Source organism: Panthera pardus, unplaced genomic scaffold (assembly GCF_024362965.1).
Source record: "Panthera pardus isolate Hobbes unplaced genomic scaffold, ASM2436296v1 HiC_scaffold_8, whole genome shotgun sequence".
Lineage (NCBI taxonomy): Eukaryota > Metazoa > Chordata > Mammalia > Carnivora > Felidae > Panthera > Panthera pardus.
In genome coordinates, this window is record NW_026527013.1 from 122,854,354 (window position 1) to 122,871,441 (window position 17,088).

Sequence of the window (17,088 nt, forward strand, 5' to 3'; positions counted from 1 at the left end):
ATAAAAGGGGTGCTAAAGTAATCATTAATGTATGCAAAGATGCAGCAGCGGGACAAAAGAAATAACTACTTCATAAACATTACATCAATTTTGCAAAGCATGGAAGGAGTGAAAAAATTCTTTTCACCCTCTCACAAAGGTAAAGATTTCACAATTCACTACATGTGGACAGATTTTTAAAGTTCATGGATCCAAACTCAGTCTACTTTCCTGTCATTTGCATGGCCCATTGTCTTCACTCTCTTTGTGGATGACAAACAAGATGTTATTAAAAAAACAACGGGAGGGGAGGGGGGTGTGACATTACCTGCCTCCGTTACCTCCCACACCCCAGCATTTCCAAAAGGAAGAGGGTAAGAGAGGCAGAGAGGAGCAAGCCCTCCTTAGGTACTGACATGAGTCTCCCTGGCCTTGAGTTCAAACTGTTTCCTCTCCAGAGATCCTTCTTTAAAGAAACAGAGCAAGGGTTTCTTCCCCCAAAATATTTGCTGCAGAAACTGATGGGCTACTTTTAAAGTAGAAAAACAAAAACCACTTCCATTGCTGTGAACACCAGCAGCCACGAAAATGTTCAGCTTGGAGAGTGAGCATCTTCCCTGTGGGAAGGAAGAGGAGCAGTGACAATACTGTCACCATTTTACACTGCAGCGATGGCTGTTTCCTCACGCCAGAGCTTTTACCTCCTCTCCCCACCACCCTTTCCAAGGATGGGAATTGCTGACCCAGATCCAAGTCAGACCAGGAGAGGCAGGAATCGAGATCTAGGCCAGTGGAGTACCAAGAGACTTGTTTCTACCCAGAAGGAATCTGAACCATGCCAGCCGGATTATTTTCCTAAACATAGACCCAGTGCCACACTCCCTTACTTAAAGGTCTCCAGCGATGTCCCAACACTTACAAGACACAATCCAGCTAACCTGACCTGGTCATTGAACACCTGGCCTCACCTATTCTTCTCAGCTCACTCTATTTGCCTGAGCATCCTTCAGTCACATACTCTGAAAATTCCTAAACACGCCCTACACACACCCTCCCTCCCCAGGACACCCCTCCCCACTGCCTCACCTGCCAAGTCACACTCATCCTGCAAGATTCAGGTGGAGACATTCATTTCTGAAAAGCTTCCCTGACGCTCATCACAGCTTCTCCATCCCATTGATCTCTGCATACACCCAACTCCCTTCCCAGACAGTAGTTAGCAAACTTTAGCAGGCATCAGAACAAGCAGGAAGGTTGGTTAGAATAGACTGCAGGGTTTGTTAAAGTAAAAATTCTGACTCAGTGAGAATCTGCATTTCTAACAAGTTCCCAGGTGATACTGAGGAGCTGGCCTGGGGACCATATTTTGAGAAAAGCTCCTCTCAACTACAACCTACCCCACCCAAGACAAGGATCATAACTTTGCACCTTTGTATTTTCAGTCTTCTGAACACAGAGTGAGTGCCACACAGAATAACACATACGGTCAGTGTTTTCAGAACTAAATCAAGTAGGGGCGCCTGGGTGGCTCAGTCAGTTAAGTGTCAGACTTCAGCTCAGGTCATGATCTCATCATTTGTGAATTCGAGCCCCACGTCAGGCTCTGCACTGACAGCTCAGAGCCTGGAGCCTGCTTCAGATTCTGTTGTGTCCTTCTCTCTCTGCCCCTCCCCTGCTCACACACTCTCACTCTCTCTCTCTCTCAAAAATAAATAAACATTAAAAAAAAAAAAAACTAAACTAAATCAAGTAGACCGAATCCATACCACTGCCACAGATGGCTTAGTAGACCAGAAACCTAAGACTGGCTTCCAGAGGATAATAAAAAGGCCCACGTGTGTTGTTTGGCCCCACAATGTTTTAAATTTTTAAATAATCATCTACATTTAAAAATCAAGAGATTTCAAATATAAAATTTAGATTGTAGGCTTCTATGAATAACTGAGAGGCTGTCCAGTCCACCGGCCAGTAATGGCTCACCACTGGGACGCCCTCTATGGGTGGTTCTGTCTCCTGCATGCTCAGGAGGCAGCTCTTTGCTGATTGGGCTTTCTATATTCTCTGCATGGTCCACAAGGCAAATGAAAATAAAAGTTGTTTTGAATGAAACTAAAACTCAACAGAGACCAGCACTACAAAAAGTGGTTGTGGCCAAGCTCACTGAGCCCTTTGTCCCCAGCCCACAAACTGCCCAGGCAGCCTCCACAGACTGTTGGGACACACCGGGGCTTCTTGGCCAGTGGAAGAGTCCTCTGCTGTTTGCCTTTTATTTTTTTAAAAATATACAGCAAGCTTTAACAACAGAGTAGATGTTCCATTTATCAGATGCAATTAGAGCTTGAATTTGGCAAAATCTCATAAAAATAATTATGTAGGTTTAAGGAAACTTATCCATATCATACTGTTGGGCAAAACATACAGACCAGTACATACGATGTTGACTTGTATATCTAGGCTACGTGTCTATATGGGTACAGAGAAAGGAGTGGAAAGATGTGCGCTAGATATATTAACAGTTATTTCTTCTGCATCCTAGCATTTGGGATGACTTTTAACCTATTTTATACTTTTCTGCATAAACCTAACAGTTTATGATAATCATGGACCATGTTTATAATCAGGAAAACTGTTCTTATTAAAGGGGTAGGAAAAAGTTGTCTATTATTTGATACACATTAAAATTTTAGATATTGTGTGTGTATGTCTATTTATCTATTTGTATAAATTACATTTTAGATTCAGATTCCAGAGGAGTTTGGGATCACAGAATCCAGGGGACTTTCCATCTCTAGTCCCAGACGATTCCCTATAAAGAGTCCAGAAACGAATCTCCCATCTGCTCTCCAAGGAGTTCCACACTTTCTAAATCAGGGATTTGCAGCCCTCGTCGCACATTAGAATTGCCCAGGGAATTTGGAGGTGGGGGGGCACCTAAGTGGCTCAGTCAGTTTGGCATCTGGCTCTTGGTTTCGGCTCAGATCGTGATTTCACAGTTTCAGGGTTCGAGTCCCGCTTTGAGCTCCACACTGGCAGCACAGAGCCTGCTTGGGATTCTCTCTCTCCTTCTCTCTCTCTCTATACCACCCCGCCGTGCTGTCTCTGTCAAAATAAATAAGCTAAAAAATGAAAATTTAAAAAAAGAACTACCTAGGGAACTTTTAAAAATCCTGATGTCTAGGCCATACCCCAGACTAATTAAACAGAACCTTGGGGATGGGACCCAAGCATGGATACCTGTTAAGCTCCCAGATGATTCCACTGAGCAACTGAGAAGTACTAATAAATGGTGTAACTTCATACACCTTTACCAAAGCAACCTTTAGGGAGGAAGGTGTGTCTCAAATTCCTTCAAAAAGTAATTACTGCTTTTCAGTTCTTTTCAGGATGCTTTTGTTTTGTCATTAAAATCCTCAACAGAGACATACCTCTGCTTTAAGAAAAAAAGCAACTGTTAAGATTGCAAACATAACTATGGGGACCAATTAGTGAGCAACTCTTCACATTGCGAAGGTTTCTTATAGAAGGATTGCCTCCAACCTTCAACACATGCATACTGTGCGCCAACCGTGAGCTTGGCACTGGGCTAGACTCTGAGTGGACTGTAACAAGAGATTTCACTCTCAGCCTTCACATACAAATAAATTAGGGAAGCAAACTATGCCTTTCAATCTGGGTTTATCCCAGCCTGATGAGCTAAGGAATGGACTTTAAAATCGTGATGATAATGATGATGACGATGATCCAGATTCCTTAGTCCCATCCCAGAAACACTGAATCAGAATCCCTGCAAGTGGGGACAGGAGTATGGATTTTAATCAATTGCCTCAAAAGCTATGTCTGTGGTATGTCTGTCGTGTGTCTGTTGTATATCCCCCTGCCTCCCTGCAAAAAATGGCCAGAAGCAAATCTTAAAGGAAGGGTTTGCCACGGAGACCAGAGAGAGGGAGGCAAGTGAGACAGGAAGTTAACTCAGAACAATGAGTACCCCAACCCCAGGCAGTGAAGGTGGCACTGATGTCCCAGCTAAGCTACAAACAATCCAGCCCATGAGAACAAGAAGGGAGGGTGGTCCAAGCAGTTGTGGTGGTGGCCTGGGCAGGTGCACACTGCTTTGTAACCAAAACTAGCACCAAAAATACTACCACCCTTGTTTTGAAAGCTCTGGCACCTGGGGGTGTATAAACACAGCTGGGGTGCTGGGTGCCCGGGTGAAAACACAGTGAGCAAGCAAGCCAGGAACAGAGACTGGCTTCCTGAAAGGAAACCTGCCTGATGCATTGGCTATCTGCTGCTTTGCCACAATCTCTGAGGCCGGCCCATGGACCCTCTCAAGGTGAATTCCTTTGGGAAGCCTAGGGGCTAGAAAGCCAGGCACAAGGAACTCCCAGAAAAGAGAGGCTTGGAATGAGGTTCCCAAGTTACTGTAAAAGGTGAAGCTCAGAATTGCTCACAGATGTTTGCTCACCTCACATTGCCGTCAACTTGCAAAGACCCAAGCAACAGCAAAGGAAACTGGATAGAATGCTGGGGAAAAAGACTTGGTCCAAGATCACCATTATCACCTTCTAAGTAAGACCCTCCATGACTACATTACCAAGGCCACACCTCCTGACTCCCCGCTCTTCCTCTGCCCCCATTCCCCTTCCCTGCTCTGGTCCTCCCCACAGCACTGTCACCTTCTCATATGTTCTGTACTTTACTCACTGGGCTTATCGCCTTTCTCCTTCCACTATAAGGGATTCACTGAACAAGCACCAGGAAAGAAGGCCATGATCATGATCGCATGATCGTGGTGACATGACCCAAACTCAGAGCATGATTCTCTGCCGGTGAAAGAACTACTATATCCCCAGTGCCTAAACACCTGGCACACAATTTTTATCGTATGAATCAATGACTAAAACCTTCTAACAACCTACCATGCAGAATGCAATGGGGGCCAAGAATTGGAAGGAGAAGTGGAGGGGGAAGGCACAAGGACATTAGCAAACAGTAAGCCCTGTAAGTGTCAATTCAGCACTTAGAAATATTTATCAAGCACTGACTAAACTGTAGATATCAGGTAAAGCTGTGAACAACCAGACATGGCCCCTGCCCTTCATACTGAGTAAGACTGACATTCCCATTTGATAAATATTCAGGCCACTGGAATTCAGAACTGTCAGGTAACTTTTCTAAGACCACACCATTGTGTGGCAGAACTCCCATCCAAATCCAGGTGTACCTGGCTCTGAAACCCATGTTCATTCCATCTTTCCCATTTCCTCTTTGCCTTCCAAGAAGGGTAGGAAGATAGAAGCCATGCTCCAGAGAAGGCTACACCTAGAAAAAAAGTCTTACTAAGGCCTGCCCCTCTCCCTCATGCCTCTAGCCCTGGTGAGAGCCACACACTGGCCTGCAGAGAGTGGAAGAGGTCACCTGCCTGGGACCTCATACCTGACAAAGGCCCAGGAGATTGTCAGTAGAGAGGAATCCTTTTGTGAGGTGGGTGCGGGAGTGAGGACTCACAGCAATGGCCTCCAGAAGGGGGAGACACTAGGTACAAAGGAAGGAGCTTCATGCCATGTTCCTGCCAGAGCCCCAGCTACCAGCCCACTCCCTAACCCTCTTAAACCCTCTCTAGGTAGAAAGTAGTAACAAGGGAATAGAAACAATCGAATTCATGTTAGCATGAGAAGCACTACAACTTAGAAAAACAGCCTCAGGAGGCACGACTTATTCTCTTCAACAGGTAAGGAAACTGATACTCCGAGAGATCAAGCAACTTGTCCAAGATCAGTCCAAAGCCAAGTAACAGAGTCAGAAACATCATCTGTTTCTCCAGCTCCAAGCCCAGCATTCTCAGAAAAAGGGATGAAGTCAATCTCTTCAACTCTCACACAGTGATGGGTCATGAGTGAAGTAAAGGGTCTGGCTTCTTTTTCCCCCACTGGGTTTGATAAATATCAATGCCTGACAACTCCAGGATCCATTTTAAGCATAAAAATGTTTAACTCTAATTGAGGATGGCTGACTCAAGTGCTGTGTTGAGAAGGCTTCTGGCGTCTGACGTATCCTCAAAGCCTGTCACGGGGATGGGGGCGGAGGAGGCTGGGGGAGGAGGGGTGGGGATGGGTAGATGGGTAAATGGGAAAATCCCTACCAGATTAGATGACACATAAAAGAATAGGGCCACAAAATGTATAATTCACAAATAGAGTTAATTACTTACGTAAAATACATCATTAGGGTTGCTAAAAATGAGAAATGCTAGCTATATAATACCGTATAATTCCGCATAAATACTTAATTTTACCTTCACAGCAACTCTCTTAGGATACTGCTATCATTTTCCCATTTTCCAGATGTGGAAACTGAGTGTTTGAGAACTTAAGTAAATTGCCTGAGATGAAACGACTAGCGAGCGGCAGGTCTGGAAATTGAATCCAGTGCTGCCTTACTCCAGAGCCAGCGCTTTTAACCCCTGTGCTATCCATCACACTTCCCCAAATGTTAATACTATTTCCTGAGCCCTACTGCCAAGAAACCCAGACCCAGCGGGAGAGCCCCTTGTCTCCCCCCTACGTAGCCTCAAGTTAAAAGCTCACAAAGGAAGGCACCCTGCTCTCCTGTTCCTTAGGTGGAACAGAGCTCTGTAATCCAGGTGGAATTTGTGCCCCAATGACATAAAAGATATCACCACACCTCAGCCTGTTCCTTTCTCCCCTTCTGTATTCAGAGATGCTCAGCATTGCCTCATTATACCTTCCAGGCCAATTTGGCTGCCAAATCAACTCTGAATCAAGCTCTTGCACAAAAGAAAATAAAACCAATTTGTAGTGATGACTCATCAGGGCTGATAACTTGAAAGTGACAGGGATAGCACACCTTCCAGACCCTCCTTTCCTAGGGTAATGGGCAAACCCTTACAGAGGGCAAGGCTTGCCTGCCAGAGGGCAGAATGGCTCACCCGCTCACTCAGACCAGGGCACAAAAAAACACAGAGAGAAAAATCAAAGAAACCTTTGCCAACCTGAGAAGATTGCTTGGAAAACATATTGTCTTTTTTTTTTTTAATTTGAATTTATTATTTTTTTTTTTATGTGGGTCATATGGGAAGACTCATGAAATGTATTTCTTTCTTCTCTGGTCCTGATTTTATACATTTGTTTATTTATCTATATCCTCCCTCATTCCACAAATTATATATTGCTTCCTATTTTGCTATATGCACCAATCCTTTATGGAAAAGAGTGGGATATTAATAAAAAAGTGAAATTTACTTATTTCAATCACTTCCTTGCTTCCTTTCCCTGATCCCTCTTTCCAAGTTGTCAGGTTTCAAACTGACTTTCCACAGCTTCCTGTGACGTAGATCAAATAATTTATCAACCTCTATTGAGTCCCCCTTGAGCGCCCTCTTTCCCATTGCTGTGGATGCAGGAATGGACATTACTGGCCCTTGGGTGGCTAGGAGTCCAGCTGAGACCCAGTGGTCAGGCACTGAGCTTTCTGACACAGATTACTGGAGTTGTTGCAATAAGGATGTATCATGGTGTGTGGTATTTCTGCGGAAACCACCTGGCCAGGGTACCAGGCCCTGACCTCACAGAGCCCGAGGCCAAGTTGGGGAAACATAATATTAATATGTGACATGATCCAAACTCTGTTGAATGCTAAATGAAAGTCCTTGTTCACAGAAGAACAAGAATCAGAACTTTATGAGATTAAAATCCAATATCAAGCTGGCTGCTCAAACTGTTAACTAATTACAGTCCACCCCAGACAGGGCAAAGAAAAGTATACAGGAGAAGAGGAGGGACACAAAAATGCATTACACCCGTATGTCATGTTAGGCCCTGATGGGAACTTTACATCCATAATTTTCATTTAATTTTCACACCATCCCACAAAGGCAAGTATTATCATCCCTATCTTCAGATGAGGGAACTGAGGCTTTAGAAAAGTGAAGTAACTTGCCCAAATCAGGGCCAGTAAATGGGAAATCTGGGCTCGAAACTCAGTTCTATGAGTCCTTCCCTCTTCTGCAGTTCACACGGCTGGAACACGCATTAAAAGATGTCTGATCCTTGGGGCGCCTGGGTGGCTCCGTTGGCTAAGCATTCGAATTGAGCTCAGGTTATGATCTCACGGTTCATGAGTTCTTGCCCCGTGTCGGGCTCTCTGCTGTCAGTGCAGAGCCCATTTCGGATCCTCTGTCCCTGTCTCTCTCCCTGCCCCTCCCGTTTGTGCTCTTTCTCTCTCAAAAATAAATAAACATTTAAAAAATTTAAAAAGAATAATAATTTTTTTAAAAAAGAGGTCTGATCCAACCCCATACGCCCTGCTTGGATCCCCTGCAACATCCAACTGCCCCTCTGGAGACGGGCCCCTTCACCTTTAACCTGTTCTACAACCTTAGAAGGTTCTTCTTCATGATGATGAAATCTGAGAGCTCATTCAACATTTGATGACAACTGTCATACCCTTGAGCCCCCTCGACCCCGACTGACACTCCCTGTTCCCTCCTCCTTTGACAAAAATAACCAGAGGTCTTCACTCACAAAAGTCAAGTCATTTAAATCACTGCCAAAAGAAGAGAATACATGTGTCATTTTAAATAAGCCTCAGCAACCCACTGCTTAACAACATTCACCTCCACGATGATCTCCAGGCTAAGCCAAATCCCCACCTTCCCAGGAGACAAAGGGCACCTGGGAACCATTTTCTGTACTGTATAATCAGGAATCATCCAAACGGACTGAGCGTTTTCCAGAAGACTGCTGTCTGAAGTACCACACCTCAGACTTTTCTGTGCATAAAAATCACTTGAGGATCTTGTTCCAGTGCAGGAGTGGGGCCTGAAACTTTGCATTTCAGACAAGCTCCCAGGTGATGTCGTTGGTGCTGGCCAATAAACCCCACTCTGAATAGAGACGTGTTAAAGGACATAACCCACTTTGAAAAGAAATAGCCAAGCACACTTTCTGAGAGGCCCTTGGAAAGCCCCAGTGTGGTTTTGAAAATGCACACAATGGAAGTTAACGTCCAATTCCCTGGTTATTGATTTTCCCCCCAGCAATTTTGTGAGAAAGAACTGTTCACATCAGGACCTTGAAACGTACTTAAGGACAGATTCTGAGAGTGTGTGCATGTGAGAAGGAAGGTCCCCAAGCAGAGAGGGAGAGGGAAACTCATCCGCCTCAGTGGGCGTGAAAAAGAACAGAGCTGAACTAGAAAATCACTCCCCACCCGGAGCGTGCCACCAGCAGGGTGCAAAGCCCAAAATGAGCAAAGAGCTACTCAGATCCGAGGTAAGAAGTGAACCTCCCAGCCAGGACGAACTAGAGCGGCTCCGTCTTCATGCACGCTCCTTGCAGGACCTTGAGCTCAAGATAGCTAGTGCGCATGCCTGGCTCCTCCCAAGCGTGGTTCAGGTGTGCGCCACCGCACTATGCTGTCCAGCAACGTAGATCATCGCGTCTTTACTGACCGGCTGCAGGCTGAGCAGATCAAATGCATCAAACAAATAAAACTAGACACAGAAAAAACTGTACCCTTGGGCAAGGAACTCACATGCCCACTGGACTCAGCTCCCCACAGCAGAGCCGACATCTTCCCGTGGGATTTCCCTCCGGCCTGCATACTGGGCTGTTGAGTGAAGGACTGGAGAAGGAGTGGAGGCAGCCAGGTCCAGTCGTGAAGCCACAGAGGGCCTGGGACAGAGACCCCCCCTGCCGCTAGGAGCCGTCCCCTGCAGGAGCCAAAGATCCCTGCTACCAACCAGTTAAAGGCGTGCTCTTAGCTTGGCAATTGATCTTCTCAGCTGGATGGAAGTTTGGGAACCATGTGGGGGTCACAAATTGGAGGCAGGTGTATTGAGCTTGGCAAGCACAGTGTTTAAATGATCCGAATCCCCTTGGAACAGTTCACAGTTGCACAGATCCCTGCTGCTCACACCAGACGGCCCTGGTCCCAGCTGCCTACCTGAGACAAGTGCATTAGGACTCTCAAGCCGTACAAGCAGAATTGTGTTTCTGCCAGAAATCTTCTCTCCCCCAGGCTTGCCCATCTCAGCAAATGCCACCACCCTTCCCTACCCTCCCTTCCGCACCACAGTGGATCAGGACACAATAGTAACGTATAAACCCTATAGGCCTTACCTCTAAAACATACCCTAACTCCCACCACTCCTTCTAGCTCCTCTCACCTAAAACTCCGGCCCAAGCATCCAGGGCCTTCTGTTTAGATGACCCCAACATCATCCCAGAGTCTCCCACTCCACTCGTGCCCCTGATCTCCGTGCACCACCAGCCCATCAGACTGCATGACTTCCCCACTTAAAACCCTCCAGCACTTCTCGTGGTGTTCAAATCGCTGCCGACACATCCCTCCCTGGTCTGACCTCACCTTCTCTTCGCATCTGCTAATTGACTAAGATCTAGCTACACCAGCCTCCGTTCTCCCTCCCAAAGGGTATTCCCATGTCACTTGCTTCTCCTGCTTGGAATGCTGTGCTACAACTGGTAACAAGGATTCCAACAGCAGTGGCTCCCCTTCCAGGCCCTTCCATGTGCAGGTACCAGTCTAAACATTTTACATGTGATAACTCATGCAGTCCTCTTAATGACCCTAAGGGGCAGTGCTATTGTTATCCCCACTTCATAGATAAGGTATCTGAGGCACAGAGAGGTTAGGTGACATTCCCAAGGCCACACAGCTGGCAAATGGCAGAGCCAGAGTCCTCACTGGGCAGTCTAGTTCCAGCGTCTTGCCCTGAACCACCACATACCCTGCCTCTTACAGATCTCATCCCTGGCACAGCAGCCCCCTCACCTGTCAGGTCTCAACCCAAATGGCACGGCCCCAGAGTCTACCCTGACCATCATCCTCTCTCAAGCACCTGTCAGTATCTGGAGTTGACACACTTCTCCATCACAAACACAGACACAAGAGGGTATAAGCTCCCTGAAGGCAGCTTCCAGCAGCCTTATTCTCAGAAGGCTAGAGAACTCAGAATAGTGCCTGGCACAAAGCACCCTCAGCAAGTACGAACCAGCCTACGGCCTGGTTTATGTTACTGCCTGGCCTCTGAAGGCGTCTGAGTTTTCAGTCTTCCATCTTGTCCTATCTTGTAGTCTTATCTGTAGTCTCCCCATGGCCTGCTCCACAGCACAGAGTCTATGCCCAGATGCCAGGGCCCTGCACAATGTGGCCCCAGCCACCCTTCTGGCCTTGGACTCCCACCCATCCCCCCACAGCCCTGCATACCAAGCATCCTGAACTCTCTACCTGTGGGTCCCACTCTGGACACTTTCCCACCCCAAGCCTTTATTCATGCCCTCCTTTGACCTCCATGGCCTTCTCCACTTTTCCCAACCAATGAATGCTCATTCACACATCAGGGACCAAACGTACCTACCCCCAAAGAACAAGTCCCTCTGTGATCCTACTCCTGTCCTCTTGACACCAGTTTTCTGTCATGGCAGACGGAAAGACCACAGGCTTTCGAGTCAGACAGACCTCTTCTGGAGTCCTGGCTCCTCTGCTGTGTTACCAAACCTTTCCAAGTCATTTTCCTCACGTGCACATTTAAGTCACAATACTTACCTCTCAAGGGTGTCAGGGCAGGTGATGAAATGTGGGAAATACTCAGCACCATCTTAGCACACAGCCATGATGAGATGCTCGACAAAAGGTAGATGATGGTGTTAGTGTTATTTCTTTAGGGTCTACTTTCCCATCAATATGTGTGTTCCATGAGAGTAGGGAGACTCTCTTAAGCCCCTTTTTGTCTTAACTGCTCCGTGCATGCATGACACATGAATGTCAGTAACCATCTACTGCAGAAATGCATGAATGGCATCTTTGGATTCTGCTTCCAGAAAACCCTGGGATCACAGGAGGTCAAAGCCTTGCTCTTGCTCTGGTCCTTTTCATCTTACTACTAATAAGGGGGAAACTGAGAGACAGACAAAAACTGTGCATTCAGGACTTTTGATCTTAAGTTAGAAAAGCTGACTTAGAAAAGGGGGCAAGGAAGACCCAGCTGTGGTTTCGGGGAGGAGGTGGAAGAGGACAAGCTGGAGAAAAAGAACACTCCCAGAGGGCTAGCCATGGGTGGCCAGCTTTGTTAATTAGGAAAAAAACTAGGGGCGCCTGGGTGGCTCAGTCGGTTAAGCGTCTGACTTTGGCTCAGGTCATGACCTCGCAGTTCATGAGTTCAAGCCCCACGTCAGGCTCTGTGCTGACCGCTCAGAGCCTGGAGCCTGCTTCCAATTCTGTGTCTCCCTGTCTCTCTGCCCTCCTCTGCTCGCACTCTCTTTCTCTCTCTCAAAACTAAACATTTAAAAATTGTTTTAGGGGCACCTGGGTGGCTCAGTCAGTTAAGCATCCGATTTCAGCTCAGGTCATGATCTCACACTCTGTGAGTTCGAGCCCCACGTCGGGCTCTGTGCTGACAGCCCAGAGCCTGGAGCCTGCTTCAGATTCTGTGTCTCCCCCTCTCTCTGCCCCTCCCCTGCTCATGCTCTGTGTCTCAAAAATAAATAAAAACATTAAAAAAATTTTTTTAATTGTATTAAAAACCAGTAAAATATACCAGAGTCTACTGGGCAACCAGCAAGAAAGGAAGCAGTAGGGACAAAGTGATCATTACTCATTCTCAGAGAGGGTGATCGCTCATCACATCCCGGCCACCTGGCTGGATGAGTTACACCCCCACAGCAGCCCCACAAAGAGGACATCGTGCAGCTCAGTCGTGTTAAGGGGAGGAAAGGCAGCCTCCATGCTTCTGGAATGCGCATCCTAAACCTTCATGGGACACGCCTGCCACGAGTTCCTCTGTATTTCCCTTTGCAGTTTCTACACAAGCCCTTCTCTTTCTCCCAAGCGCACACACGACCTCACATCCCCCCACTGCCTGCAGGACGATGGCAGTTTTCGTTTTCTCTCTCTGAAGGTTTTTCTGCTAATGAGCTTAGTGTCTAACAGCTAAGGATTGCAATGAGTGCTACAACAGAACAAGTCCAGGGTGCTCTCAGAAAGAGGAAGGTGGTAGGGGGGCATATTTTAGATCGGGGAGCAGAGTAGGCCCCTCTGAGGAAATTAAACTTAGGCTCATGGTGAGATTTGAAAACCTACACTGCCTTTGCGTCTCCACCATTCCCTCAGGACACCTCTGCGCAGCCCTGCAAAAGGGAACTTGAAAGAAAGGCAAAAGACAAACATCCGGTGGGAACAGTTGTTTCTACTCACTTTGGGCAGGGTGTTAACAAAGCTGGGTTAGGAGAGGTATTTCCACGTGATTGCAGACCTTGATGTCCACTGAAGTCTGTCACTTATAATGCAACACAGGGGCACCTGGGTGGCTCAGTCAGTTAAGCCTCTGACTCTCGATTTCAGCTCAGGTCATGATCTCACGGTTTGTGGGTTTGAGCCCCATATCGGGCTCTGCACTGATAGCACGGAGCCTGCTTAGAATTCTGTCTCCCTCTCTCTCTGTTTCTCTCTCTCAAAAATAAATAAATGAACTTCACACACACACACACACACACACACACACACACACACACACACACACACAGGGTTTAGGATTCCAGGGCTTGATGTGAATGACAGCCTCTCTGCCTGGCCCTGACTCCCTCATTCAGCCTCTCCGGGCCTGAGCTGCTTCTAGAAAACAGCATTAAAGGTAGGATACCTGTCCTGTCTTCCTCACAGTGTTGTTCTAAGGAAGGGCTAAATGAGCTACCTCATAAGCACTCTGTAAATTATAAGGAGATAAGGGTTACCAACAGCACTTCTGTTCACACGGTACAATTTTATATCTCAACGAATACAGAGAATTTTTATGTTTTACTCCTCTGGACAAACACGGCGATCCCTTTATTCATCTCTTGGAGCCATGAACTGAATGTTTGTGTTTCCCCAAAATTCATACATTGAAGCCCTAATGTGGTGGTACTTGGAGGTGGGGCTTTCGGGAGGTGACTGGGTCATGGGAGTGGAGCCCCCATGATAGGATTAGAGCCCTTATAAGAAGAGGAAGACACATAGCCCCCTCTCTTTCTCGGCCACGTGAGGATACACGAAGGCAACAGCCTACTAGCCAGGAACTGGGCCCTCACCAAGAGGGTGGTGCCTTGCTCTTGGACTTCCCAGCCTCCAGAACTGTGAGAAATAAGTGTTTGTTGTTTAAACACCCCGGTCTATGGTATTTTTGTTATAGAAACTGGAGCTAAGATACCAGAGCTCATTATTTAAAACAACGTAAGAGTAGATACGATCAGTACAATAAAGATTAGAATTAGAAGGGCAACCAAGTAAGAAGACGAAAAGGGCCTGGGGTGCACCTTGAGACAGGATGGTCAGGTCTTCTGATGAGATCTGAGCAGGCCGCCACAGGAAGTGGAGACGTCCAGAGAGGCAGGCTGGGGGGGGGGGGGGGGGGCAGCAAATGCAAAGGCCCTGAGGTGGAACATGATGGTGAGAATGCACATTACCGTGCCCAGCACATAATAAGCACACAATAAGCAGGAGCTACGTGATAATCACTGTCATTCTCACTGCTGCCAAAACAGCTAGTTTCTACTGGTGGATGGGCCGAAGCCAAGGAAACCCAACGCACTGCAACAGTTAGGGCCCTGTCAGAATTCAGCTCTGGGGGCTCTTTTCATGCCGCTACAGAAAACAGCCACATGGGGGCAGAGGCCGTTAAGAAGTAGTACTTACACAGGAGGGTGGCAAATTCACTCTGTTTTATCCTCCGCAGGATCCTACGTCTTCCACATTTGCCTGCCTCGTCTCCCCCAAACCCAGCCTCTGAGGGGAAGAGGTCTCTGCAGGCACATCATGCAGTCACTCAGCTCACATGTGCTGGGCCCCTCGTGTGCGCTCAGCTCCAGGCCAGGCACTGGGGACACAGAGCTGCATCAAGGTGAGATCTTTGCTCCTGAGGAGCTCACTATTGGGTGAGGAGTTAGGAGTGGAGAAAAAACTGGTCAAAATAACGATAGCCCAGACGAAGAAGCAGCAGGGTGGACCTCAGTGACGAGTGCCCTGGAGGCAGAGGGGAGAGAACATTCTCAGGGAAACCCACCTTCCATCGCCAACCCAGACCACATGAAGTCCCTCATCGTAAGTTCACATTGAACCTCCTCCCTTCATGAAGTTTTCCATTTATGAAAACTGTAATGGAATAATGATTTGGGGATTAATATCTATCGCTTCTGCTAGACTGTGGGCCCCATGAGGCAGGGACTCTGTCTGTCTTGTTCACACCCACATTCCCAGCACCTAACACACGGCTGGCATGTGGCAGGGGTACAGAAAGACGCCGTAAATAAACAAATGCTGCTTAACACCAGAACACTTAATTCTGTTGTGGAAACGTGATATCAGCCTCCAAGACGGCTCCCATGAGCCTTGTCTCCTAGGGCTCACACCCTTGTGTGCTCCCTTCCCACAATAAGTCAGGACTGACTATACGATGAACAGATCACTGTAAATGGGTGGTACGACTTTCAAGTCCTGCTCATAAAGCATTGCTACTCACACCTTGCTTTCTTGTGGATCCCTTGCTCTGGGGGAACCAGGAAGTCAAGCTGTGCGGATTCTCAAGTGGCCCTATGGAGAGGTTCAGATGGTGAAGAACTGAGGCCTTCTGCCAAAAGCGAACATCAACTGGCCAGTCAGTCATGTAAGCCACACTGAAGCTGGTCCCCCAACCACAGTCAAGGCTTCAGATGACTATAGGCCCAGCTGACGTCTTGAATGTGACCTCATAAGAGACGGTGGCCCAAAACCCACCTAGCTAAGCTGCTCTCTTCCTCTTCTTATAGGGACACTAACCCAATCATGAGGGCTACACCCCCATGACCTGATTACCTCCCACCTCCAAATACCATCACATTAGGGCCTGTGCGTAGGAATTTGGGGGGAACAAAAGCGGCAGTCCCAAAATTCAAGTGCAGGAGGAATTAACACCAGAGCTGTTAGAAGAGCTCCATGACTCCTCAACCAGGGATCGCAGCAGCCTCCATCCCAGCTCCCCTGACTCAGTGGGTGACCCAGCGCTTCTGCTCTGCCTGCCAGGTAGAATAGGGCTAGGCACAAACAGTCTGTGTCCCTCTCTCTCCAGGACCACCTTCTGCCAGGAAAAATTCCTCACATTCTATGCCACTCTTCCTTTCTGGCCTTGGCTCCCTTGAGCCTCCCCACTGCCTTGCAACAGTGACGCTACTCTGTGCCCCAGGTGCTCACCCTGCCACTGGGGGCTCCCCCTTCCCTCCTGCAGGGCAAACAGAGGCAGCATCCCAAAGCATCTTGGAATGATTTCCCAAGACAGCAGCAGAATCTGAGACAAACTGACAGAATGTGATTCCAAGCTCAAAACCCACCTTGGAAACACTAGGTCACCACGATGCTGCTCTTTGGAAGGGGGAGGTGCCTTAGGCCCTGAAGACCACATCTCAAGAAGACTGGAAAATTAAAGGGAAATTTATATTTCCAGGGAAACTACTCTGTACAAGCTCTGGGTTTTTTACACACATCTCTGTCCTCACTGTTACCCTGTGAGATAGGCATCACTATCCTCTTTTTCTAGATAAGTAAACAGAGCCCAAACAGGTTGAATAAATTAACCAAGGACACAGACAACAGTTGTGTATAGCTGGGCAGGTTGTGCACTGCACAATTCTAGGGAGCAGAAAAAAGTGATTTCAGAAGGGGTATGGTTTTCTAATTTGTACAAAGTCACATATGGTTCTACTGGATAACCACCAACCTGCTGGTCAGTAGCAGTTTGATCAAAAAAAGATGAGGTCTGACTCCCAAGCCCTTGCTCTTTCCACCAGACCTCTACACCTTCCCTGGGATAGCTTCAAGCATTTCCACATCAAGTTCTTCACAGTTCAACTGGCAAAGATGGAGCCACAGACCTCTAGACCATTCCAGCTGGAAAAGATGTTGGCAATCAATAATCTACCTCAAAACCCTCCCTCTGTATTAGAAGAATAGAAAGCCCAGAGAGGGGAAGTGAGCTACCCAAGATACACAGCTGGGTAGGGCACAGCTAGGACTTGCATCCTATGCAGATGAAGGTAGGTCTGGCTCTGAGACAGTCAGAGC

The 17,088-nt window shown here is 47.4% G+C and overlaps 1 protein-coding gene across 8 annotated transcripts in view; it reads right to left on the bottom strand.

Annotated features, from left to right (window-relative positions):
- PDE1C (phosphodiesterase 1C) overlaps positions 1-17,088 on the bottom strand; it is a 509,522-nt gene that overhangs the window by 418,089 nt on the left and 74,345 nt on the right. The window lies entirely within an intron of this gene.